The 26,550-nt window shown below is 31.5% G+C and overlaps 1 protein-coding gene across 2 annotated transcripts in view; it reads right to left on the bottom strand.

The window, feature by feature from the left end:
- Positions 1-19,277, bottom strand: part of LOC145323349 (clavesin-2-like) — a 53,772-nt gene extending 34,495 nt beyond the window's left edge. The window contains exon 1 of one of the 2 annotated variants that reach the window (XM_080165778.1): positions 18,948-19,277. The gene's annotated coding sequence lies outside the window, so the exon portion shown is untranslated. Of the gene's footprint in view, positions 1-3,510; positions 3,607-18,947 lie in introns of those variants that run through there. The other variant, XM_080165784.1, reaches the window with a different exon arrangement.
- Positions 19,278-26,550: the final 7,273 nt, after the last annotated feature.

Below are 26,550 nucleotides of genomic sequence, written 5' to 3'. Positions count from 1 at the left end.
ATTTTGTGTATCATCATTGGGAATGTACTTCAATTTATCGGCCATTGTCTTATCCCTTTAGATCCCTGCAAAAGACTTCACACCTTTTCACTCAACAATGTATTTACCAAAAAAATGTGTTAAATATCTGAAAAGTACACTTTGATTGTCACTTCTAGGTGCACGGACATGTTTTAGACTATTTGAATCATGTGTTTTGGTGGGAGATTTCTCAAAAAAGTAATACGATTTTAGGGTAAAATTGCAAGGCTGTAAAAATATACAAATTGGCAAAATTGAATTTTATCACAATTGCTGAATATAGTGTCCTATTAATGGATGTAGAATACACGTGGATATTATGACAGGGGAAAAATTGTCGTCAATTTAGCATGTTCCTTTTTAGGTCAGTTAGTTCATCCAGTAGGAGATGAGGGGGTGTGGTAAAGGGGGTGGAAGGTGGAAATCGTTACTTTAGTCCGCTTCGTTTTTCACTTATTTTTATTAGAGAACATGAAAATCTTGTGTGAGATCCAAGTAATAGATATTCATTGTCCTATTCCATGTAAACGCCCCCTTTTAAAATTTATCTCATTCATTAATTTCAAAGTACAAAATATAAATATGGCATTTAAAAAGATCTGTTTATCTGATCTAAAAAAGTCGGTTAAAAGTTAAAAGATGTAAAAGATACAAAAAAATTTAATCCCATAATTTAAAAAAAAATGTTTATCCATTTATGTTAAATGGGTTATAAATGAAATAAAGGATAGAAAGATTTATCGTCATTAGAAAAATTGTCTTAATTAAATAAATCAGCTTAAAAATATTTTCCTTACATAAAACAATCGTAGCTGTATCTAAAACTGCCTAATAGTTGAAACTTGAATTCCAGTTAATAAAAACTGAGATCCAGTAATTTTTAATCAGATATGTGTAGTACCCAAAATAAATGATAGCCCTATCTATTTTATAACGGAGTCAACTTTTATTTATTTTCTTCATTTAATTGATAAATTGTTGAAACAGTTTTAAATGATTTGAAGAGCTGTTATACCAGGGATGAATCAATGGCCGATAAATTCATGTGCATCCCTCAATGATGCTACACAAAATTACCCCTTCTGTAGATTACAATTAGTTGTTAAAAAATGTGGACACCTAACTTAATGAACCAACCAATCAAAATCTAAGTCCCCAAAAATGTTAAGTCAACCAATAAGAAAATGTTATTTTAAATATTTTGGGACTAGTGTAATAAACAGCCAAATCTCCCCTTCCTCCCTGTGTACAAAGAAATGTTTTATGATAGTAAAACCTTGTTCAAATTCACCAAATGAGTGTTACATATAATCTTAAAACTTTTTAAAGTTAATCTGCTGCAGATTTATCAAAAGAGGTTACAACGAATTTGCCGTTATTAGAAGATAAATAAAGTCCCTCCACAGATTATGCCGTCATACGATAGAATAGCGAATGAGACGCCAGCACAAAATTTACCATTGGTCAATTACAGTTTATACTGGCCTCTAATTGGCTATTCTATCGTATGACGTCATAATCTGTGGAGGGACTTTAATCATCTTCCCGTCATTAGTCATTGCAAATTGTCATCTAGAATGATTTATTAGCATACATTTTTAATTGTGTTATAAAGATACAGTTTTAAACTTTTTATTCTTTTATGATAAATTTGAATAGAACCCCTGTGATGAAAATTTAGCCCTTGGTATTTTAAAACATGACAACTATTGCGCAAATCTAACTAATAACCTTTTCAAAGAGAACAAACACGATTATGTCCATTTAAAAAAAAAACGTCGTGTGTTGAAAACATTTTTTTCAAATTTTTTTGCAGCGAAGCTACTCTACAATTCCAAATGTCCGTCCGTCTAACCGTTCGTAAGATTTTCTCAAATCCTATATAAGAGAGAATGCTGAAACTTCTTGTCAACATTCTCACTGTAATGGAGCAGTCGGACTGCTTTTTTAGAAGGTTTTTGACTATTTTTACAGTTGCACATTTTTCCCAATGTCTTTGGTGTTTTTAGTACAATTTTTTAAAATAAGGGTGTCAAAATTAAATTGCCTGCCGTCTTAAGAAAAATTTTGTGTCTTTAGATGAAAAGACAAGTAACTTTTTTTTTAAATTTTTCAAATATTTCTTTATATCTTTTGTGTTTTTCATCAGATTTAATTTTTTGGTTAATAGTATCAACATTAGATTCAGATGGTTAAATATTATTTATGTAGAGTTATAGATAAGCTTTTCTAATAAAAATAGTAGGCGAAAAAAGGTATTTTTATCTGATTATCCGACCAACCATGAAAATTCTACGTGACAATTGCGTAATAGTTTAACAGGAAACGTTAACTTAAATAATCATTTAGGGTAGCAGAGCAAAGATTACTACAGCATCCAAAGGTAGCGAAAATATAAATTACCAAATTGAGTGAACTTCGTCAGACAAAGAAGCTAAATTAACAGCCCTTGTTAACAATGAAAAGCCTAAAATTAAATTTCTCAAACGAACATCGTATGTATGCTTTATTCTTTTGAAGGCTGAATTACTCTTTTGCGTATTATTTACAACACACTGTTATAATTTTAAACAATCCTTCAAAATTCTTAAAACTTATATTAAATGACAAGAGTCTTTGTCATGGGAAATAGTTTTAAAAATGTTTCATTTATTGTGACATTAAAGAACAATTATTTTTACAATTATATAACTTATCGACTTAACAATCGTCGTCATTTGCTGCTAATCATTTATATTTCTTTTTGTCTATACATTTAGTTAAAAAAGATTTACATTTTCAATCTTCTTATTATAGCAACATACGAGTATAGTCTAATTACATGGTGGTTATAGGTCTCTTTTAGTAAAGTTAGTTTCTACAATGATAGCAGGGAAATAGCTCTAATAACAGCATGTCAATAAAAATGTCAGCTATGGCCATTTCTATAAAATGTAGGTTAACAAATGCGTAGGGGGAATTTTGGTAAAAATCTCTTAATTGTAAACTTTTTACAATGAAACAGAAACTCTTTAACTCCCCCCTTCACCTTTTATATTGTTGGGTGCACTGAGGTGAGATGAAAGATGAAAACCTTGTCCCATATTAATTTCTTTGTATTTTCAGGGACAGCCATGCATCAAATCAGCTGATTTTGGGCGCCAACCAGTTTTGTTCCCATTTACATATTCCCACCCAAACAAATATAGTTTTTCTTCAAATTTCCAATTACAAATATTAATTTTCACAAAATTTGACTGAAAAGGATTGAATTGTGGGCCAACTACTGTTTGCCAAGGTCTATTGCATAATTTTGGGTAGGTGGGGGGAGTAAAGGGCGGGCAAGAGTGCCTTGCTCATAAACGGATACAAGAGTGAAAGTTTTGACGAAAGTTTAAACTTAAATTCTTAAACAAGTATTTGATTAACTATTATCATATCTCACTATTATGGTAACTTTTTATCATAATATATAACTTAAAGTATAATGTTTTAAAAATAAACAAATACCTTTGTCACAAAAAAATGATGTAAAAATAATTCCGCCTTGCCCTATATACACACGTACTACACACAGTTGTGTGCGTATGAGCGCGGTTACTGTCACACTACGCACGTTTCAACAGCTACACTACATATACGCTCATGGTTCAACCACTAAACACACACACATACATGCACACACACACACACACACAGATATACACTAACACACTCATACAAGTAATGTTATCTCAAGTTAATTATAAACATACATTTATCGTATTACTGAGACCTTTATACATTGCACAAAAATATGTTAATCTTATACATTTTTTCACATATGAAAATACTGCTTCATAGGCCTATTTTATAAACTTTAAGAAAAATTCATATTTCTTTTTCTTTTTTTATGAGGGGATGAAAAAATGTAATAGTAGAAGTTCCCAATTTCAATTTGGGGGATATTATTACCCTATTTTCTAAAATACATTGCACTGAGAAAAAAATCCCTTACACAAATTTACTTCTTCTCTTATTTAATTAAAATAACAAGGATGACAGCATCCATAAGTAGCGAAGCTCAGAAATTATGAATGTATATTATGAATGTATTTACAATATTCCAGTGTCATCCTATATATTTGATGAAATAGGGAAATGACGAAAACTTTAAAATCACGCAATCTTTAAATCACGAAAAATTAAAATCTAGGAATCGATCTAGCACCACAATTTATAAACAAATCTTAATGAAACTTGATGGAAATATGTAGAATATGAGCATATTCAATCCCTGATAATTTCAGCCGCAAATCCTGAATAGGAATTGAGAAAACAATAGAAAACCTAAAAATCTAGGAATCGATCTAGCACCTCTATTAACATAAAAATCGTAATAAAACTTAAGGAAAATATGTAAAATGTAAATTTAAGCAATCCCTGAAAATTTCAGCCCATTATCTTAAAAAGGAGTTGAGAAAATCAGAAAAACATGAAAATGTAGGAATCGATCTAGCACCCCAAATTACAGACGAATGGACAAAACAATGTATAGATTAGATGGGCATATGTTATAAGAATCTTCACTAAAAATTTCAGCTGTCTATCTTTTATAGGAGCCGAGAAAATCACGTTTCCCCCACTTTGTCTCAGACGGACGGACAGACGGACGGACATTTCGAATTATAGAGTAGCTTCGCTACTAATAAGGGAGGGGCATAAATCTTTTTTTTTTGTTTGAACCTAAAGATCTCAGTAAATACTGGTCTAAATTGTTTGTAAGTGTCATAGAAGCATTATAAATGTATTGGGGTTGTTTTAAGCTAGTTTACCCACTTCCTCTGCTCTCCTCTAGAGCCTAGGGGTGAAGTAACTAGTGTTGATAAAAAGACAAAATTATAACGTTTTATATTATCAACTAACAATAAAATTTAGGAACAATAAACATTTGGACACTTTTTTTTGCAAACGGGCTAAAAAGTTTATTGAAATGTTATAAACGGACAGATAATCCACCCCTAACCCCATTTTATGAACAAGAAAATTCTGGGTTGGTAAAATACTAATGGTCACTAACCGCAATGTTTCAGGGTTAAAAAAGATTATGAATCTAGATAAAAAAGTTCACTGTAGTTTCTTATGGGATAGAAAGAAGGAAAATGAATTAAAAACCATTTATGTAGATGAGATTAGAGTCGTTCATAATCCCTATAAAAGTTTTAGATATTAATGATTACCAAAACGACAAAATTTACAGTGAATATTCCCATCCAAAACTTTTATCAATATAACAAACCCCTTTAATGCCTGTAAAGGGGTGGCTTCTACTTTTTTGTTGTTGCTATGGTGCCTGGACCAAACATATGTATGTTGAGGGATTCCCAAACCATTTTAACCACCGGTTAAATTCTAAATAAAAGTTGGGCAGCTATAAATGAGCTTTTATCTTAAACAGTTATGCATATGTATCCTTTCCAATGTTTGTAAAACACTCTGGTACTTTAACTCAAAGTGTTGTGTTAATCACAGAATCCCCTCCCCTTTTTGGAAATAAGGGATGGGAGAAAACACCTTCCCCCTATTTTTTTTTAAAAAAGGGTTGTGGAGAGGGGGGGGGGGTCTACGCTCGTCAAGCTCTTTTAGGGAAAGAACCAGAATTCCTTTTCTACCTATTTACAATAAAATATGTATAACTGATTGTAAAATTACTAAACTTAAGAAAGTCTGAACGAATTAATGATTGCTAAAAATCGAATCAAGATTCAAGACCTCAATGTATTAAACTTAACAGAAATTTTTTTAATTTGTCTCACAATACAACGAAAACGGTTAATTACAAAATCTAAACATTAACATGGTGGGGGTGGGGGGGATTTGGGGGTGGAGTGATCATTAATGGAAGAGAATTTGTTTCATCTGTCCAACTGTAGAGCCTCCCTATTTTGTATTATGGATAGAGTATTTATAGGTCAGAACTGGCAGGAACAATAGCTGTAAATAAAGCGACAAAAATGCATTAAGGGTGGTTGGTTTTAGAGTGCCTGCCCCCCCCCCCCCCCAACCTCCCCAAAATTGGGTTTATGAATTTAGGAAAGGCTTACTTTGGGCACATGAAGGATTTATGCTTTTTTACTCCACTCCAAGATGCAAGAGGGAATACATGGAATTCTACTGTAGAAATTTAAAGTTTTAATTCAAAAGATTTATTAACATTTCCTTAAGTTTTTAGGCCATCAAATAAGATATCATGTTCAAAAAAACTCCAGGGATTAGTGTTATTTACAGTCCAATGCTTCTTAATTTTGTTGGGTTTAAAAAGGATTACTTTAATATATAAAATCCCCCCCCCCACCCCCCCAAAAAATGCTAACTACACCCTTGCAAAACTCGATTGCAAAACTGCAACACAAAAATTAACATTTATAATATGTTGCTTGCGATGCAACACTTTGACATCTCACAGTAATAAATAATGTCATAATTATATAGCTGCAAGTTCTAATTCTGCAAATCTTTTATCTGTTCATAATATTGCTGTAAACAGGGGTAATTTTATCCATAAAAAGCGCTATAATCGTTACCAGAAAGTCCACACGTCCAATTTGAGCATGCTGATTTTTTAACTTTTTCATCACATTTTCTTTGTATGACATAGTTATCTTATTCGTGTGATTTATGAAACAATTTTCCTTGGACAACAAGGCTCAATGAATATATATCTCCTCATCAATATATGTTACTGTACAAGTATTCATATTCATTTGTTCTTATTCCTTTGCTTTAATTGATGTTGTCATCCTTGTTATAATACAACTTGGAGTGTATAATGGATAAATTAAATAATATCATTCGAGAAGAGAATGTAAATATGGCGCTTTTTTATCTTTTATCACATCTGAATTTCGTGTTCTTTAGGAGACATTCTGACTCTGCCGGTTTTGAGACTTGTAGTCACCAAAAAACCATCTCTACCCCTTCATAGAGTGTTCTTCAAAACGGCATATGAAAACATTAGACATTAGTTTGTTACATTTCAACTGGATGGAGTGGGGGGGGGGGGTATTTATGTCCAAAACTTGTAGGGTTTTCAAGGGGCGCTGCCTTATTCCGGTTTAAAAGTGCCAGTTTCAAATCACAAATCAATTATGATGCAAGCTGAATGCAACCGCCATAATTATACGCAGAAGCCGCTTATAAAATTTCAGCTGCCAGTGATAAAGCAGCTAAAGACGAGCCACTTTTTACCCATTGAAAAAATAATTCATACTAGCATTTTTGCGGAAACACCACAAAAAAAGATTGTTGATAGTATTTTTGTACTTTTGAAAGAGCTTGTGGTGGTAGGATGGGTTCATTCATAACCTTTGTTTCTAACCAACCTACATTTTAGTTCATCAAACAAGAATAAAAACATTCAGAGTAACCTTTTAATACAAAAAAATTAAGCATTTTCAAAGGATAAAGAATCAAAATACAGGGTGAGAATCATAATCAAAGCTAGGTCAAAGAATGATAAATTTACAAATCAAAGAAAAATAATACCCATAAAAGGATCTAAAGGGATAACACAATGGCCGATAAATTGATGCACATCCCCAAATACGATACTCAAAATTACCCCTCTGGAGATTACAATTATAGTTGTTAAAACGTGTGGCACTCAACTTCATGAACCAACCAATCAAAATTTAACGAAAGTCCCCAAAGTTGTTAAGCCAACGAAATGAAGAAGAAAACGTTTTTTTTATAAAACTGTGGGGTTTAGTGTAATAAACACCCCAATGTCCCCTTCCTCTCTTTAACCTTCTCTCCTTTGAAACACTAAACTGATTTTCAGAGAATATTCCTACTGGTCCTTTCTATATTTTTAAGGGGTAAGTAATATACTCCCAAAAAACACTATCCCCATTACCTCTAGTAATTACATAAGCCTATTTATGAATTCTTTTTTGTTTAAAAAAGAGAACTGAATAGTTATAGAGATGTCATGAATCTAAAACGGACCACCACTTCACAGATAGAATAAAAACTTCACCCCTCAAAAAACCACCCATTTTTTTATCCACTAGAAATCTAGAAATCCCTTTGAAATGTCAAACAGGCCATGCGTGATTACTGCTTTGGTTTGCCCGTTTGTACTTTCATAAATTCATTCCAAAACAACAATTTTCCTTTTATGGTGTACAAAAATTAACTTTTAGCAGATTATAAGAATACTGGATTAATAATTTTGGCATTCAAATTGCCGTTTTAAAATTAACCTTTAAGTTATATATAAAATATGTACATTGTTTCTTAAATGAATTTTAAAAAAATTCAAATCACGAAACCCTTATTTTGCATTGAATCGTTGAGATGAATATAAATGTCGTCGTTGTACTATGAAAAACATTTCAAAATATAAATAGAAATATTGAACAATTTTTATATTAGAAAGGTTTAGTGATTTTTAAAGATTTTTTAAATTTTCAAAAGGAAGACGATTTATGTTTGGAAATATTTATATTAAGTTAAAAATGATAAGGATAAAATTGTCAGGGATATAAAGGGATAATAAAATGTACGATAAATTTTTGTTTACCTTCAATTATGACAAACAAAATTACCATTTTTGGGGAGAAAGTTTTGTTTGTACTAATCTATCAATATTTAATGAAAGTCCCAGAATTTTCATGCCAAGGAATGATAGAACGTGTTTGTAAAACTTTATATACATATATTAGGGAATAGTCCCTTTCGTGGCAACGCCCCTTAAGGGGCGATTCGACATATTTTTAAAATTAAGGGGCGGCATGAATTAATAAATTAAAAAATTCAGGGTGAGGAGGGCGTAGGGAGGTGGCAATCCCAACGAAATGGTTTGCGATTTTTTCTAAGGCGAAAGATATAACAATCATTTAAATTAAAAAAAAACTTATGTTTTTAACGACTCTCTAAAATATATTAAATGATATAGATTTAATTTGAGCTAATCCCAATTTCCCATGAATTTTCTCTATAATTTCTTTAAATGGAATTATTTAATTATTAAGTTCCCGCGTAATCCAGAGGTACGTGACGTCAATACTTTATATCTACTAATTCCTGCGCAACAAGCACGTAGGGTTTCTATAGATTGAAAAAACTAGCCTAAAACCATCCCAAGACTTCAAATCTTCAAATAAAATAGCCTAAACCCACTCTAGGACCTATGTGAATCTTCCCTAAATTGAAAAGGTTTGGAAGGAGGGTGATGATTAGTGAAACCAATGGCGTGTACAGCAATTCACCAGGTGGTGAAACCATGTCCATTAGGTCTGGAAAATTTTAAATTTAGGGGAGTGGAGGTTGGGAAGGCGGAGCATACCCTAAAAGGATGCTTAAAAAAGGCCAAAAATACTAGTGTAGAGTTATGTAAAAATTTGGATTTATTCCATTTTTTCTTTGACAAAATATTCATATTGATTAGTTTTAAATTTCTAAATTAATTTTAAATCATAAGTGGACTATTCTAATAAAGAACATATTTAGTCACTAATACTTGTGATTGCTAAATATACGTAATTTTTTTATTTAAAAATCACGCAACCTTTTCTTTCATTGTAAAATGATGGCACTGCCATGTTTTGTTTATCAATTTTATTGCTTTTATCGTTATGCATTTTTACAGCGCATTGCTTTAAAACCGGAATTTTAATGTCAACATTAATCTTGTACTTTTACTTGGCACTTGTCTTTTTACTTGTACTTTTTAGCCGGCGCGTGCACATACATTTGATGAAGCAGCTTATAGAGCCTATACAAAAATGACGTCATGAAATACAAATGACCATTGATAGGCCAATACACAGACAAAATTACCAATGGCAGGCAAGTACAAATTTTAATCGACTATTGGTAGGCCAGAATGACGTCACATTTTTATGGCACTATAAGCTGCTTCACATTTGATGTTTTGACAAGATTGTAGGGGTATTGAGGGCTGTTTTACATAATGAACCCCAATTGTGCATGCCATATTAATGCCTTTGCTTTTTAAAGTAGCTACATTTTTACATTCACATACCCATGACTTTGTGAAAACCTTTTTCTATATGGCTTTCTGCAAAATTAGGTATATTTTGAAAAAAACATAAAAACTACATGAAAGCCTACGTTCAGGTTAACAGATGCAGTTTAGGCTACCCTGATATTTATCTATTTTTATCAGATGGCCAATAAATGTATACGTATAGATGTATAACCCATACAACTACCTCTTTCGTCTGCTAGCAAATTGCTTTTCGTTCTCTAGTAGCGACTTTTTTATACTTCCGACGCTATTGGCTGACATTCAAAGACCAAATTGAAAATTGGCAAAGAGTCCCAACCCGTTGATAGAGTTACATATAGCTTGTGCCCCCTCTATTATTTTACTTCAATAAGGACCATTCATTGTGATTATATCTTAATTCAAAGTTGCAGCACTAAAACCAGAATCATGCACATTGTGTCTTTTTTTTTATGTTTTTACGTCTGAAAATATGCATTTTTTTCTTTATAAAATCAACAATGTTATTGTGGACAAACGAACAGAAAGATGCTGTGAGTATTGGTTTAAAATATATGACGTAACAAAAAAAATTAGCCAATGAGAGTCCACTACGCATGCCGCCATTGGTCAATAACGGCCTCTCATTGGCTAATTTTTTTTGTTACGTCATATTTTTTAAACCAATACTCACAGCATCGAACAGAAACTGTTTTTCTTAAACAATGATGAAACATCCAAAAGCAGCGAAGCACAAATTAGATCACAAAGTGATTAAAAGAACAGATTGTCAGTGGTCATAAATCATTAAGGAATAGGGAGGGGGGTTACGAAATATGTTGTATATTTTAAATCATTCAAGCGGACAGACAAACAGAACAAATTATACAGTAGCTTTGCTACTAAAAAAAATAAGAGAGAAATAGAAATAATGTCATGACGATTTTTCATTTTATTTAAGCCGTAATTTACGTTTGACTCCATCTATTTGTTTGAACCCGACACATATCCCATCGTATTAAAACCGTAAAAGCTTGCAAAATTGTTGTCAATAAATCATTCTTACAATTCTGCTCAAATATATATTTGCCATTCAAAGTTGGCAAACCAGAATGATAATCTCCATAAGAAGAAAAAAGATAAAAGACAAACATCTAACGAAAATTAGATTGGTTGAAGATACCGATGAACTTTCCATAGTAGCTTCATAGGTTTTGGGAAACTTTACAGCTATTTTGGGGGAGGGTATCCCCAGTGTTGCGGAGCCGGAGCCAGGAGCCGTGAAGCCGCCATATTTTGCTGGAGCCGGAGCCGAAATTTTCGTTAAAAAACGGCTCCGGACTAGATAATTAAAGAGATTTTTATAAATTATAATTTGGTATCTCTGTTTTGTCATGTGCAAATGCCCCTTTTAAGTTTTTTTTTTTTATCAAAAATTGAACTTTTAAAACCTTCAATAGTCAAAAATAGACGTGGGAAAAAATATGTCGAGTTTTTCTTGATTTTAGGTCGGAGCCGGAACCGGAGCCGCACCAAAATCAAACGGCTCCGCAACGCTGGGTACTGCCACCCTCCCAAGATGAATCGCCTCAGAAAAAATGATCAGACATAAAACATTTTTCTTATTTTTCTTTGTAAAACTACAAATAAAACAGGGAGGATCTAATCCCGCCCATCATAGGCCCCTAGATACTTCTAGAGGTGAAGCCGCTAATAACCAATAACAATAACCCATTTCTTTGAAATCTGCTCAGAAAACTAATGCTAAATATTTTGTTTGAAACTGATAACTATTTGAGAATCATTTATGAGAAAAAAATAATAATTCTCATTGAACTGAATCTTTCATCAAATTTGAATATGATTATGTAATTCTGTCTGATTGGTTAGATCCCGTGATCCACAGAGTGGACTATTATACACCCCCTTTCCCTATTTGAATTTTTAAAAAAAATCCTGAACACTGCAGTTAGCTCTAAACCTGAAGAACCCTAATTTACCCCTGCGTAGACCTCCTAACCATCACATAACTAAACCTAAATGAACATAAAATAGATTGTTTGGGGTCCTCTTACGGTTGAGGTAAACTATCACTTTCTGTACTTAAAAATTATTTTTTCTTCTCAATTTTTGTGGTTTTATGCTGATCTCATGGAAAGTTGTGCAATTGAAAACAATCATGTGTTATTAAAAAATCCTAAACTTTAACTTGCCCGAAGGCAGCTAAGCACACGTTTTATATAATTGTTTATTGCCATATTTTAGAAATTATATATTTTATTAAATTCATTGTAAGGTGTACTTAAAAATTGTTATTTTAAATTTTTATGTCATATTTTATAATCCATATACTTCAAATTAACTCTTTGATTTAGTAATGAAATTACGTAAATAAGAAGAAAATATTTTTTATCACTAAGTAAAAATACTAAAAGATATTGGATCAAAATATAAAAGAAAATATAAAGAAGAAAGATAATATCCATAAATAGCGAATAAAAATACAAAATTTTAATTACAGATTAGAAGCTTTACAGTTTTAGAGGTTTATTCGAGGGCTCGGCAGCCGCGACTAAGCATTAAAGTTAAACCCGTTTGTTTTTTGATGCTTCGAAAATATTTTTTTTAAAGGCATTGCCTTATATGGGTCAAGTTAGAATTCTAGCTGATTATTAAAATTTTGAGAAGTCGATTTTGCTAAGGTTTATAGGCGGCTAACGCGCGGCTGTAGAGCCCGGGTTTATTCACCCAAAATTTCAATATTCTATCTGATGTAGAAGCTAAAAAAATCAAACTTTATTTTTAATTTTCATGTCAGACCAAGTTATATAAATATTATTAATTGGTATTAGAAATGTCGTTCATCTCAAATAGCAGCTAAAAAAATCACAATTTCCGTGGAAAAAAATGTGCCTACAGACAGACTGACAAACATTTATAATTATAGAGTAGCTTCGATAGTAAAAATCCATAGTAACAAGTAGAACAAATAGTGGTAAACATATTAAATATTTATTTAGGTTATTTGTAATTAGAACAAATTAATTTCCCAATTGATATCATATTAAATACCATAGGCTATTTATCCAATGGAAATTTTCTAAATATTTAAAAAATGTACTAGCAATATATTACCAGGGAAATACTTCAAATTAAAGTATTTTTTTTCTCAGAAAGTTTTAATTCTCAATTTAGTATTAAATATTTAATTGTTTTGGTTTCCAGTTGTTCCTTATTCCTAGATGGTTTTCGTTTTTCGTTTCTCATTTTATGACGTGTGTAAATATGTGAAGTCACGCAACCAACCTAACAACTGACCAATAGGCCTATCGAGTAGATTCCCGCCGAGAATGGTATTGCAAATTATGATCTAATACTTTATCATTTCTGCTGTATTAGTATGCAGCAACAGAGACTGCTGTTCACATATTTAATTTGGTTTAAACAATTATGATGTTTGTGTTAAAAAAATATACAATATACTTTCAGTAGCAAAGCAACTATATAACTTATTTTATCTGTCCTTAAGTCTGTCCGTTTAGGCAAATTAGAATTAGTCGGCTGCAATTTAAAATAGACAGACAATTTTTCCTTGTAGAAACTTCCCTTGTCAATGGTCATCTTGTATGCTTCATGGTACGTCGGTCTGTCGGTTATGCTCAGAAATTACATTGAAATTCTATAGAGGACAAAATTTGGACTATTTATGAATGGGCTGGGTGAAACTTCCTAAGATATATGACTATGAGACAAGCCGTTTTCCAAAATTTTCTTATTCTTGGAGCAAAGAAGCAAAAATTGAATGTCTAGGAGAGGTGAGGCGCAAAGCAACTTGTTAGATTTTAAATGCAGAATATCTTTCTCTGGTTGTGAGTTCTTCAGGTTGAGTCGGGTTCAAGGGCAACAAAAATGGTATTGCCACACACGCACACAAACACCAGGCAACAGGGAAAGAGAGACACAAATTATGGATATTTAATGTTTATTTTGTAGTGCTTAAAAGTCTTTAAACGGCTGAGTTTCTTCAAACAAATGAAAACAATTATAGATTATATTTACTATAGGAATCTTTGCAGCTTATAATAAAACTGACAAAAAATCTAGAGCAATACCATTTACCTATCCGTTTAGCCATTCTAAAAACACATGAATAGACAGACAGACAGACTGAAAGACAGACACGCGCACAAAAACTACAGCAGAGCCGCACAAAAAGTGGCCAAGATTTTGCGAGTCTGATGACTGATATTAAGACCTACTATAAAATAGAGAATATTACGTCATCCTTTTATAAAAGTAACAGGATGTCTAGTTGTTTGCCTTTAGCGAATGTCTTTAAAAATGCCGCGCTGTGATTGGCTGAAATTCGGCGCACCCCGATCTAAATCACCATTAAAATGATTTAAAGATCCAGCTCTGGACTTATTTGTCTATGCATAAACAATGAAATATGATGAAATTCCTATATTGCACGGTTTTAAAAGCAAACCCATAAAATATGAGTAATTCAAATCACGAAATTTTTTTTTGGGGTGAATTTGAGAAAGGTGTCATTTTATTTTTTCAAAATCCCCAAAAAAATTAAAAGTACCAATTACTTACACGGTTCTTCAACAAAAAGTTTCTAAATCCGTCAAAAGTTTCAAAGACCACACAATGTATAGATTGGTATGTATTATTGAAATCATAACTATGAGTGTATGTATAATGTATAATTTTAAAAATCTATATATTTAATTATTAAAAGAAAGTATAAAATATGTATATTGGCGGATGCACCCTTAGCGCCAAGGCTTTTGGGGACAGAAAATTGGCCTAAAACCGTCCCAAATTTTAAATTCAGAAATAAAGAGCATAGAACCATTCTAGAACCTATGCAAAGCTTCCCAAAAATTCATAACTTTTTTAGTGGTTAGCAAGATTCTAATCCGTTGAAATTTTAGTTTTGAATTTTCATTGCGGTTAAACAAAAGTAAAAATCTAATAGAACTTTAGCCTAATGATCAATCTTGCAAAGTCTTTATTCCCCACAGGGTTAAAGGTATTATAAATTCATAAAAATTTGTAAATTATTTTACCCCAATTACTACTTACTCAAGATATATTAATTTTCTAACTTACTCTACTTGATATACTTAATAAGATTTGAAATCTGCATAAAATTTTAAGGATTTTTTATAAAATTCGTTTTTTATATAATTCATTATTTAAAAGCGCAAATCCAATTTAAGTTAATAAATTTTGACCAATAAGATAGGTGGATTGGAAACTACCTGCGCTCTAATTGGTTGAATGATGTACGTCACTTAAGCTTCTCCAATCAGGGCGCAGATAGTTTTCAATCCACCAATCACAGATGTCAAAATTATTTAACTTAATTTGTATTTGCGCTTATAGATAAAGAATTATACAAACGAATTTTATAAAATTTCCTTAAAAGTTTATGCAGATTTCAAATCTATTATATTCATTAAAATTCTTTCCAATTTTTATAGCTTAATACTTAAGCTTTTATCCCATTGGTGTATAGTAGGTGGGTGTAAAGGGGATGTTAACCCACCCCCGAAGAATTAAATCATAAAAGGCCTGCCTACTCTGTTTTTAGCTTTCAATAGTTTACACCCCATGGTGAATTAATGTGCACGCCACTGTTTTACAAAATAAACAAAACAATCATATTTTTATATATCTAACACACCCTTAAACCCTGATTTGAACGGCACCTGAACCTAAATTGTTGCTCATTAATAACCCTGGCCTGGCTAAATGCAACAAGTGAATGGGCTCAACCCCCCCCCCCCCCTCTCCACCACGCACGTAAAGGGATATTGTAAACTATAAAACTCGTATAAGATTCCTTAGCTAAAAATATTTTATATTATGTATATATTGATAACTCTTAAAATGGTCCTTAGTGTTGTAAGACATAGGTGAACATAAAATATAAATTTACAAGCCTCAAAATTGGAGGCATATATGATTTTTGTTGAGGTGCTATATCAATGTCCCTGGCTCAACTTAATAAACTTGCACTTTTCTTTAAGCCCAACTTGCACTATTCGTTGACTCGCAGATTTTTTTTACTCAACATAGCAAAATTAATGATTAGTTGCTAATTGCTTCGAATTTGCTGAAATTTATGACGCTAAGGCTTAAATTTTTGAAAGATATGTGACTACCAGTACACGAAGGTTTCGGTAGTTAATTTTATGATGGCTGGCCTAAAAGATGAAATGAAAATGGTGCTTTCAAACAAAGTGCCTGTTGAGCACTGACCCCTCCCCTCCTCAACCTTATTTCAAAAACAAATTGAAAATAAGGCAGTGGTTAGATTTTTTCCCTATGCTTATTCCCTGTGCCCTAACCCTGCGGGACTACACACTACCAAATATAGCATCATCTTAAGTAATAAACAAACAAAAACTACCTACCCATCCTTTTCAATTTACTTGAAAAATAAGGGGGTAGCAGGGTGGGGTAGGTTTACAAGTTCTTAACTAATTACTTTGTGTGAAATGCCTTAAAAATCTATGATGAAATATATTGCTTTTCAACCCAGATAAACAATTCTATTAAAATTATACACCGGGTTTTTTGAGGGAAACGTCGCTTGGGGCCAAATTAAAAACACACCCACAACAGACTAAACTAAGAAATTGATGCTATTCACGACTTTCAAAAGTACGTTTCAGTACAAACGTTTTTGTATTTTAGGAAAAATTAATTTTAAGTGTACTTTTTTGAATTTTTAATGATTTTGTTGTAATAGACTTGAGGCATAATATTTTTACCAAAATATAATGGAATCCAAACTAGGGAGTGGAGGGAGCATAAAACTTATTTAAGTAGATGCTTATTCGTACTTTCAGATGCATATCTTGTTAATCCGTCCATGCTTTAAATAAAACTTTTAAAATCTTTATAAAATAATGTTGTAATGTTAAAAAGAAACACGATAGTCCTTTTTTCTTTATAATTACTATAGTTAGTTTTAAATCTGGCTTATGGTTAAAGCCTAACTTTTATTTTTATTTTAAAAGAAGAAAATGAATAAAAACTTCTAGATTAAGGCAAACAAAAGCTGTATGTAATTGACTAAAATTCTAGAAATAGAACATAAATTTGATTCACATAGAATAATGTAATTTCAAGTAATTCTATGATAATTTTGCACCTTCTATTGTTCTGCTAAGAAAAGTAAATGAATTGAGCTGAATTTAGACTGACACAAAGAAACAAGGATAAGTAGGTATACAAGAAGCATCGCTCAAATAATTTTTTCAATAACTATGTTTACTGTTTATAAAACTAATGTTCAAAAAATAACCTGCTCATATTATTTCTTTTATTATGTTTAATAAATTCTATGTGCCCTTTCAAAATCTTTTTGATATATCAAAACTGATTTCTTTTTTTCTTACAGATTTTTTGTGTGCTTTTTTGTAAGCGGACACTGGACAGCAAACTGACAAAATATATACTTGTGCTTAAGCTTCGCTTTAAAATAAAAATAATTATCATTCAAAGTAAGTTAAAACAATAAGTAATCAGCATTCGAAAAAAACACTTTTGTGTTTATTGTACATGATTTTTATGATAATTTATATTGCTAAACTGTGGTTTATCTAGCTATTTTATCATATTTTAATTTTAATATAAAGATATATTAAATATTAAAAAGTATACCACGAATTAAAAATACTCTTTTAATAACTATATCCATAGCATTTACATAGATTTATACATGTCAAACATTAGATTATTAAATGCGCCATTTAGAAAATATATTACGGTGAAATTTTAAATATTATCAACGTAATCACGATAAAAATGTAGAATTAGTAGTATAAACCAAAATAAATTTCCATTTAAAAAAAATTAGATATTAAACAACCACGTATGCAGGAATTTTCAAGGGTATGTGAGGCTTAGGGGTGTAAATAAAAGGGGAAGGCAAACCCATCAACAAAGCAAATTCGACAAAATATTCAGATTATCTTTAAAAAGGATTCTAAATATGCCACTGAGCCAATTTTTTTTTTCAAATATGGGTTTTTCCAATCAGTTAAAATTTAGCAGAATTATGTAAAACAAGATAGGCCTACTGTATGTATGTTTGATATGGGTTGGGCCTGTATGGCCAATGCTTAAGATGGGCCTGTCAGCTCCATGCACATTGAGTAAATGGCCTTATCAGGCCTTCTTTATGCAGCAAAGCATCTCTATAAGTCTTGAAATGGTCACTATGTTTGTGATGCACTTGTTTCAAGGAATAGTTTTTTTCTACTAAATCTATTTAGCCTAATTATTTAAGTTATAATACATAAACTGTTTTCACGTACTGTATTAATTTCTTTGTTTGGGACATATACAGCGTGATATTATAAACTGTGATTTTACAAAACAGCAGTGGCGTACCTTATTTTTTTTGTTCAATGACTGTTGTATTTCAACATTTGTTTGGTAATCCGCTTCGCTACTTCTTGACCTTATTTATCCTTGTTTGTTTCTAATCTTTCAATCTTTTTAGGTTTTAAATCAGATATGTATTTTAGAGATATTCAAGTATTTTTTTTTTTACATTTTTGGCATTTGTATTTTTTTTTAAAATCTTAATCTTTTGTTCTAGACAAACATTTGGCAATTCCAAGTGTCATGTGTGACGTCATAAAAATACGCCTAAAAAGAAGGGAAGAAAGGAGAGGTGGAAAGGAAACCCCCCAAAAATGAGAAGTATGATAGACGTATTTTTGTGACATACACACATGACACTTCCAGCGCTTCGCAATTACATTTCGAGACTTTTTGAGTAAAAAAATATAGCTAATTGATTTCATGAAACTTGCAGTCTTTTGCGTGATCGGCTAATGTGTTTTTAATAAAGCATAAAAAGAACAAAACAATAGAATTATTGTTATTCGATCTGCGATCATTATGGGAAATTTTGAAAGCCTACCTCTCACTTGCAGAATAAATATCTTCTTTTTTTTCTAGTGTTGAAAACGCTTCTTGAATTACAATATCTCTTTTTCTCTCTCTCTGTCTCTTTCACTTTCTGCACGTTTTTTTTTTGGGATTGAAATATGCAGATTTTAGGAAAATTTGTACAACGAAGAAACTGTACTTTGTAACCTTTCTCGTGTACGGCAGCAGAAAAAGAGTTAATGTTTATTTGTACGGGCGCTGCACCAGACCACAATTATGGCGGAGACTAGCACTCTCGTAGTAGCTGCAAGCACGGAAAATGTGCGTGTGTGCGCGTTATGACAACAACACTAAAACTAAAACACCATGCGCTTCAAAAACAACTTCATGTTCTTTACGTTTCGGCGGTGGGATAAAGTTCGCCAGTAATTGGAAGGTGTAAAGAAAGCTGTTGTTGCTTTTGGTAAAAATTTTAATTTTAAACTGAACCAATAAACATTTAAAAATGACAAAAACTTGATTTTTATTTTTAGAGGATTTTTTGAGCGTTGACTTTGGTATTATTGTACAGTAGGTATTTCGGTACCTACTGTACAATGAAGATTGTCATACTTGTTTAAGTTTAATATCTTATGATAAAATTTTTGCATATATGATAAGATTAAATTGAAAACAGATAGTAATATTGTAATATCTTTTCAATACAAAAAAAGAAATGCAATAAGGAAAAATAATTTTTTGAGTCTACAAAAGTGTATAAAAATATTATATGTACACCAATTAAAAAAAATACCAGTTTCTGGCGAATTTAGCTGTTGTTTTGGATCGGGGCGTCGAATAGTATACCGTATAGCCGTAGTAAACTACACAACCACAACTTCACAACTTCGGGGAAAATAGTTTTGTAGATTTTTGTTGTATTTTTTTCGTAGATTTTAAAATGATTGCTTTAAAAAATAAAAAATTAATAAAACTTAATGTATTTTTTTTTATTGTTTCTTTTCTCAACCCCCTTCGACTCTTACTCTAAGCGAATCTGTTGAATGAACGGTGTGTGTGGTTGTATGTTTGTGTATGTATTTTTGTGTTTGTGTGTGTGTGTGAGTGTTTGTATGGGCATTTTTGTGTCTGTGTGTGTGAGTGTTTGTGTGGGTATTTTTGTGTGTGTGTGTGTGTTTGTAGCGTAGAAATGGTAACCTTGAGTTTTGGTAAATCTTTGGTTGAGTTGTTGTTACATCAAACAGCATGGTTATCAAGCCACAATGTATCTTTATACATTTTCTCGTATTCATTTGAATCCGGTGGATAGGAACCGGTTCTCATGAATACGAAAAAACTATGTCTAGCATCGTGTTATATTCAGTTTTCTACGAATATAGAAATGTACAATCATAAGATTAAAACTAGTTTTTTTAGCCGGTGCCTTCGGCACCACGGGGCTAAAAAAACTAGTTTTAATCTTATAATTGTACATTCTATATCCGCGGAAAGCCGTTTATAGTACGATACGAGAAATAACTATTACCAACTTATTTACACGAAAATTTTTATCATTGGATGTGGATAATATGTTCTAATGGAGAAATGTTAAAATCTTTCAAATGAAATGAAAGAGGGGAATAATAATAAATTGCTTTTAAATAATATGATTCATTTGACCTTTTTTATGAAAATCAATGAATTCCAAATTATAGTTTTCAAAATCAAAATAAATTATTTATTTCAGGAAATTAAGTATAACTCACACAACTGTATAAATTCCGTAGAGCAACGGAATATTTTAGATAACCTTGACAATGCATCTTAAAAGATTAAAACCTGAAGACAATTTTTTTAATCCCTTAAAAGCAGCACTTAGTTAAAACTTGATAACACTGGTTTCATTCTAATCATCAATGACGAAAAGGGGCACAGATAGGTCAACTTCAAGAGGGACGGGGGGAAAAAGTAGGGGATGACCCTAAAAATACCAAACTGTAACTGTTTGGGTAAAAGGGGGAAGGCCCCATCCATGCATCTTATTTTTTGCTTTTATTTGTATTCTTGGCTGAAATTTAGGTCTTTCTCATGCATCAAACAGGGATGAATATTTACATTTCAATACATACACACTCTAAATGTATTATACAGGAATGTTTTTAACTTTAAAAATCTTATTTTTATCTCTAATGCCAGGAAAATATAAAAGTATATACCTAGAATTTTCTATATCTTAACAAATTTTGTATTTAAAAAAAAAATAGAATATAAGTTTAAGAACAATTAGAATAATCGAAAAATTCTGTTAGCAAATAGAACAGAAAAAGTATTTATATAAGATTCAAATATTTTGTACAAAAATATAATAGATTAATAATAAAGTTTCAGCAAGCTAGACGGAATAATCTACCTTGCCTTTATCTAAAGATTTCTTGTGATTTACAATACAGTTTCCAAAAGAAGGTGTATCAACTTTTTTTTTTAATAGCTAGCCGGTTCTTTTAGTAAGTAGTAGATGTAAAATTTTTCATAGAATTCAGATATGCAATCGGTTTTTTTGTAGACCTCTTATTTTTTAAGTAATTTAAGTTTTTTAAAAAAATAATTAAGTCGGTTTTACGGTACTAAAACGCAACAAAATAAAAGAAGAAAATGGCCAGTAAGAACAAAAATAGTAAGATCTCTAATTTGACACCTTACTTTTAAAATTCTGTTGAGTAATTTTTGAAAAAATCTATTTTTTTAACCTCGGTTTAATAAAAACTTTAGACCTAAATATTTTCTCAAACAGACATAAAAAACATGGGTTCATATATACCTTTAGAATCAGAAAAATATTACGAATCCATTGTAAGCAAAATTTTACCCCCTCTTTACCCCCTCTTTACCCCCTCTTTACCCCCTTCCCATTTTTATACTCAATTCAAGAATTAAGACGTTGCCTGTACAATATAATATGATATTTTCATATAATTCCTTTTATTGTAGTTTATATACTATATTGTAAACTTTTTTTTCAATTTTGCTTACAATGAATTCGTAATATTTTTCTGATTCTAAAGGTATATATGAACCCATATTTTTTTACCTGTGAAATAATAAAATTAAGTTAAAAGTTTTTATTCTCGTGGGTTTAAAAAAATCGATTTTTTCAATAATTACCTGACAGAATTGAAAAAGTAAGGTGTCAAATTAAAGATCTTACTATTTTTGTTCATTATGGCCATTTTCTTTCTTTTTTTTGTTGCATTTTAGTACCTTAAAATCGACTTAATTTTTTTTTTAAAACTTAAATTACTTAAAAAATAAGAGGTCTACAAAAAAACCGATTGCATATCTGAATTCTATGAAAAATTTTACATCTACTACTTACTAAAAGAACCGGCTAGCTATACAAAAAAAAGTTGATACACCTTCTTTAAAAAAAGTATTCTATTAGAAACCTTCTCCAACCTGATTTAAAGGAAAAAGTTTACTTTATCACTCCAAAATATCAATAATACAAAGTAGTACGATGTCTGTCTGTCTGTCTGTCCGTCCGCCCGTCAGAAGCTTAAGATCTCGGTAACCACTGAACCGATCGGATTCTACTCTTGAGGGTATATACCTATTGGTCCTGTGGTGGTTTTAAGCTATTTTCTTGGGGGGTGGGACACCCCTAACCCCCCCAAAAACAAAAAAATCCCCCCCTTATTTTTTATTTTGCTCTGATACAGGCTGGCGCAGGCTGCATTTTTTTTTTTGTATCTGTGGAAGGTTTCCACACTTTTTTTACCATCTCTTGGGGCAAAGCCCCTAGAGGCTAGGGGCGAAGCCGCTAGTATAATATATTGTAAAAGTATTAAAATTGCAAAGGAATTTTTCAAATTTGCTTTTGAATTTATCTGCTTTAATAGCTTTTATAAAAAATTATTTTAGGTTCTTTGTTATTCTTTTGATTTTCAATTATAGGCTAATCATAAAGATGATTAAAGTCCGTCCACAGATTATAACGTCATACGATAAAATAACCAATGAGGGGCCAGCGTAAATTTTTCAATTGGTCAATTACAGTGTATACTGGCATCTCATTGGATGATTGGCTATTCTATCGTATGACGTTATAATCTGTGGAGGGACTTTAATCATTTTTCCTTTTTCTGCTTTAATAGCTTTTATAAAAAAAATTATTTTAGGTTCTTTGAGATTCTTTTGATTTTCAATTATAGGCTAACCATAAAATTTTCAAGAAACTTAAAATTCATCTAGATATATTTTAATATTAAAGTCAAGTTGAAATGCCAAAATATACTTAGAATTCATAAGTTCTTGCTTGTATTCTATATTATTCCCTGATGGTGAATATTAGCCCGGGCTAGCACCAGAATGTCTACCATGGTCTACAATAAATGATCAGGGAAACATGGATATGTACATGGAGAATAAATTTATCTATCCCCTTAGAAAATTGTTAACTTAATTTCTTAAGACAAACGTAGTTATGTGAATTTTAAAAAACTGTGCTATTGACCAATCCCTTCCTCCCTGTAACTTTATAAAGAAGAAATGTTGATCTTTGTGTCTTAAAAACTCGTAATTCAACAAGATTAATTTGGGGGTGTTCATACCAAAATAGATAAAAAATCAGAAAAGCGAACTTTTCAATGTGTACCTTTATCCTTCTGGGTTTTATTAGAATAGGTTAATGAAGATTGTAATATCTCATTATTTTTCAAAAATTTATAATTTATGTTCATTTTCTAACTTATTGTTTAGCCACAGCCAAAACATTTTTTGGGAATAGTACCTTTCGTAACAACGCCCCATAAGGGGCGATTCGTCGTATTTTTAAAATGTCTTTTTATAGGTTATTTTAGGTTAGGTTAGGTTATATTGGGTTAGGTAATTACCCCCACAGGGTTAGGTGATTGGCCCCGAAGGGTTAGAGCCCCCCGCAGAGGCTAGAAATCGGAGAAAAGCGACTGTGAAAAATACGAAAATCGCCCTATAAGGTGCGATGTTACGAAAGGGACTATACCCCCTTCTTTTTCTTCTTAAAACTTTCGACCAACTGTCAATTCATAATCCATAGTCACAGCTAATTATTGCTTCGAATCCGATTTTCTATAGGTTAAAACCGGCGGAGCCAATCGGATAAATCCATGATTTGTATCTTATTATCTGCGAAAACACGATGTGGTAAATATTTTGTTACTTTTTAGAAATGAATAAATATAAAATTACATGCCTGTTTACATCATTTTATTAGGAGACATAAAAAAGCTGAATTATCAAGTCAGGGAGGAGACATTTGACTTTTAACTACACTGGTTTCCAAAGTAATATAGCCTCGTTTTCTTATTCGTTGGCCAAAAAACTTTGGGTACACTAATTAAATTTTTATTGGTTGGTTCATTAACAAGCAGTGTACAAACCTTCCAACCAAAAATATTCCTCTACATTGTGTCTTATTTTGCTTATCATTATGGGGATTTACACATTTTACGTCTATTGTCTTACCACTGATAATACTAGACCTTTAACTACTATCTTTTAAAGAAGTGGGCAATAAAATAAAATTTCTTTCCTCAAAAAAGTCTTATTGGGCCCAATAATGTAAAACTTCCTAGGGCAACCAAGAAAGTTTTATTTATTTCTTATAAGATGCTTTTCCTCTCTATTAAATTTTAGTGGCTTAGCTGAAATAATCCTACACACCATTTAATCCATTTAAAGGTATTGAAATAAATTTTTCTTTTTGGTATAATTATCAATATAGGAATTATATTTTAAGAAATAAGAATCTTGCTAGCCACGCAACCTTAATAGTTGTGTTGAGATCAACTGAATATTGATTACCCATTTGTTTCCTAATTTCCGAAGTTGTACGACAAATAACCTAACTATTGCAAAAGCTATTTTTAGCTTACATTAATTAAGAAAGTTATTTTGTGAAAACAAAGCGATTTATACATTAAACATTCAAATTTTAATTTTTCAAATTTTGATTTTTTTTGGAAGTTTTAAGCTTTTTTAGCTAGTAGTAAATATTGAGATAGGATAAGGATGATATGTACAAAATCAGAAACTAAAATTCAGCTGACCTGTGTTGATGGTTCTGGGATTAAAATAAGATTTTTATTTAAAGGTTACCAATGATGCTTCTTTCTCTTTATGCACGTGGATTTCATAATAACAATGATAAATATTTTTACCCATAGTTAAGATTAAAACTAACAAGAAAGTATAACAATATCTAAAATGATATAAATATCAGAGAGAGAGAGGAGCAATGGACTGTTTATTACACTAGTCCACAAAGTTTCTAATTGCGTTTTCTTGTAATAAATTTAGATTGATTGATTCAATAAGTTGGTTGTCCAGACGTTTAAACCAATAATCATAATCTAGAGAAGGGGAATTATGTGTGTAATAATTGTGGATGTATGTATATAAATTTATCGGCCGTTGTTTTATCCCTATTAGATCCCTGAATTAAAAGGGTAAAATATTAAAAATTTAATAGTTCTGATTTTTAATTAAAAAAAAGTTCACATATACAATTCTAGGGTGTTTGTGTGTTGTACAGTTCTTTTCATATCTTGCTTTCAAAGAAAGCTTTGTGTTAGTTCTGAATAGATTTTTTATGGAGCAGGTCTTCACCCCTCTCCCCACCCTCCCTAGAAAACAAGTATATATCAAAATTACCCAATGAAGTACCTAGTATTGTTTCTATTACTAACGAAATTAATCATAAAAAATATAAAAACAAGGATGACAACATCCATAAAAGCGAAGCACTCAAACGGTAGGACAAACGGACATTAACACTTGTATAGTGTAAGAACTGAATAATCATAATATAAATGTATAAGAGTCAAAGCAAAATTGTAAGTAAATTTGTTGAAAAACTGCTTGATTCAGGATAATGTTTATGGACATACTTACATTTTTAGGACTTGATTATAGAGTTACTTCGCTTATTACATTATACTTTGTTGTCCCAGGAATCAATATACCAAAAATCAGACCAATCGGATGATTAAATCACATAAAAATTTGTTGTTAAAAAAGTAAAAAAATCAACATATTCAAATGAACGTACGGACATTTTGGTGATGATTATAGAGTTGCTACGCTTTCTAACTATTAAAGGAATCACCATGCAAAATTTGAAATCGATAGGACAATTCCAACATGCCTAAATTAACGAAAAAAGCTATCCGTTACGGACGGACGTACGGACGGACCGACCCTAAATATAGAAAAGCTTCGCTTTTAAAAACTATGATACTTGGAGGCATAGGCGTCCAAGGGGGGGGGGTAATGGGCCATTTGGCACCCCCAAAATTTTGTGAACAATACCCCCCCCCAAACCATTTTGGGGGGGTAAATACTCCCCCCAAAATAGAAAATCTCTAACAAAAAAAATTTCTGCGCGCTTCGCGCGCATTTTTAATACTAAATTTTTTTAAAAATTTAAATTACCCGGGGGTAAATATTGGGGGGGGTAAACAAATTTTACCCCTGCCAACAGATTTCAGGGGGGGTAATTACCCCCCCCAAGCAAATTTTACCCCCGGGGTAAAAATTTTGGGGGGGGTAAAAAAAATTTGCGGCGCGCTTCGCGCGCCATTTTACCCCCCCCAAAACCAAATTACCCCCCCCAAAATAAA

The sequence above is a fragment of the Acartia tonsa genome, chromosome 1, assembly GCF_053477335.1.
Source record: "Acartia tonsa isolate MP-2025a chromosome 1, ASM5347733v1, whole genome shotgun sequence".
NCBI lineage: Eukaryota > Metazoa > Arthropoda > Copepoda > Calanoida > Acartiidae > Acartia > Acartia tonsa.
This window is presented reverse-complemented; position numbering and strand designations above follow the sequence as displayed.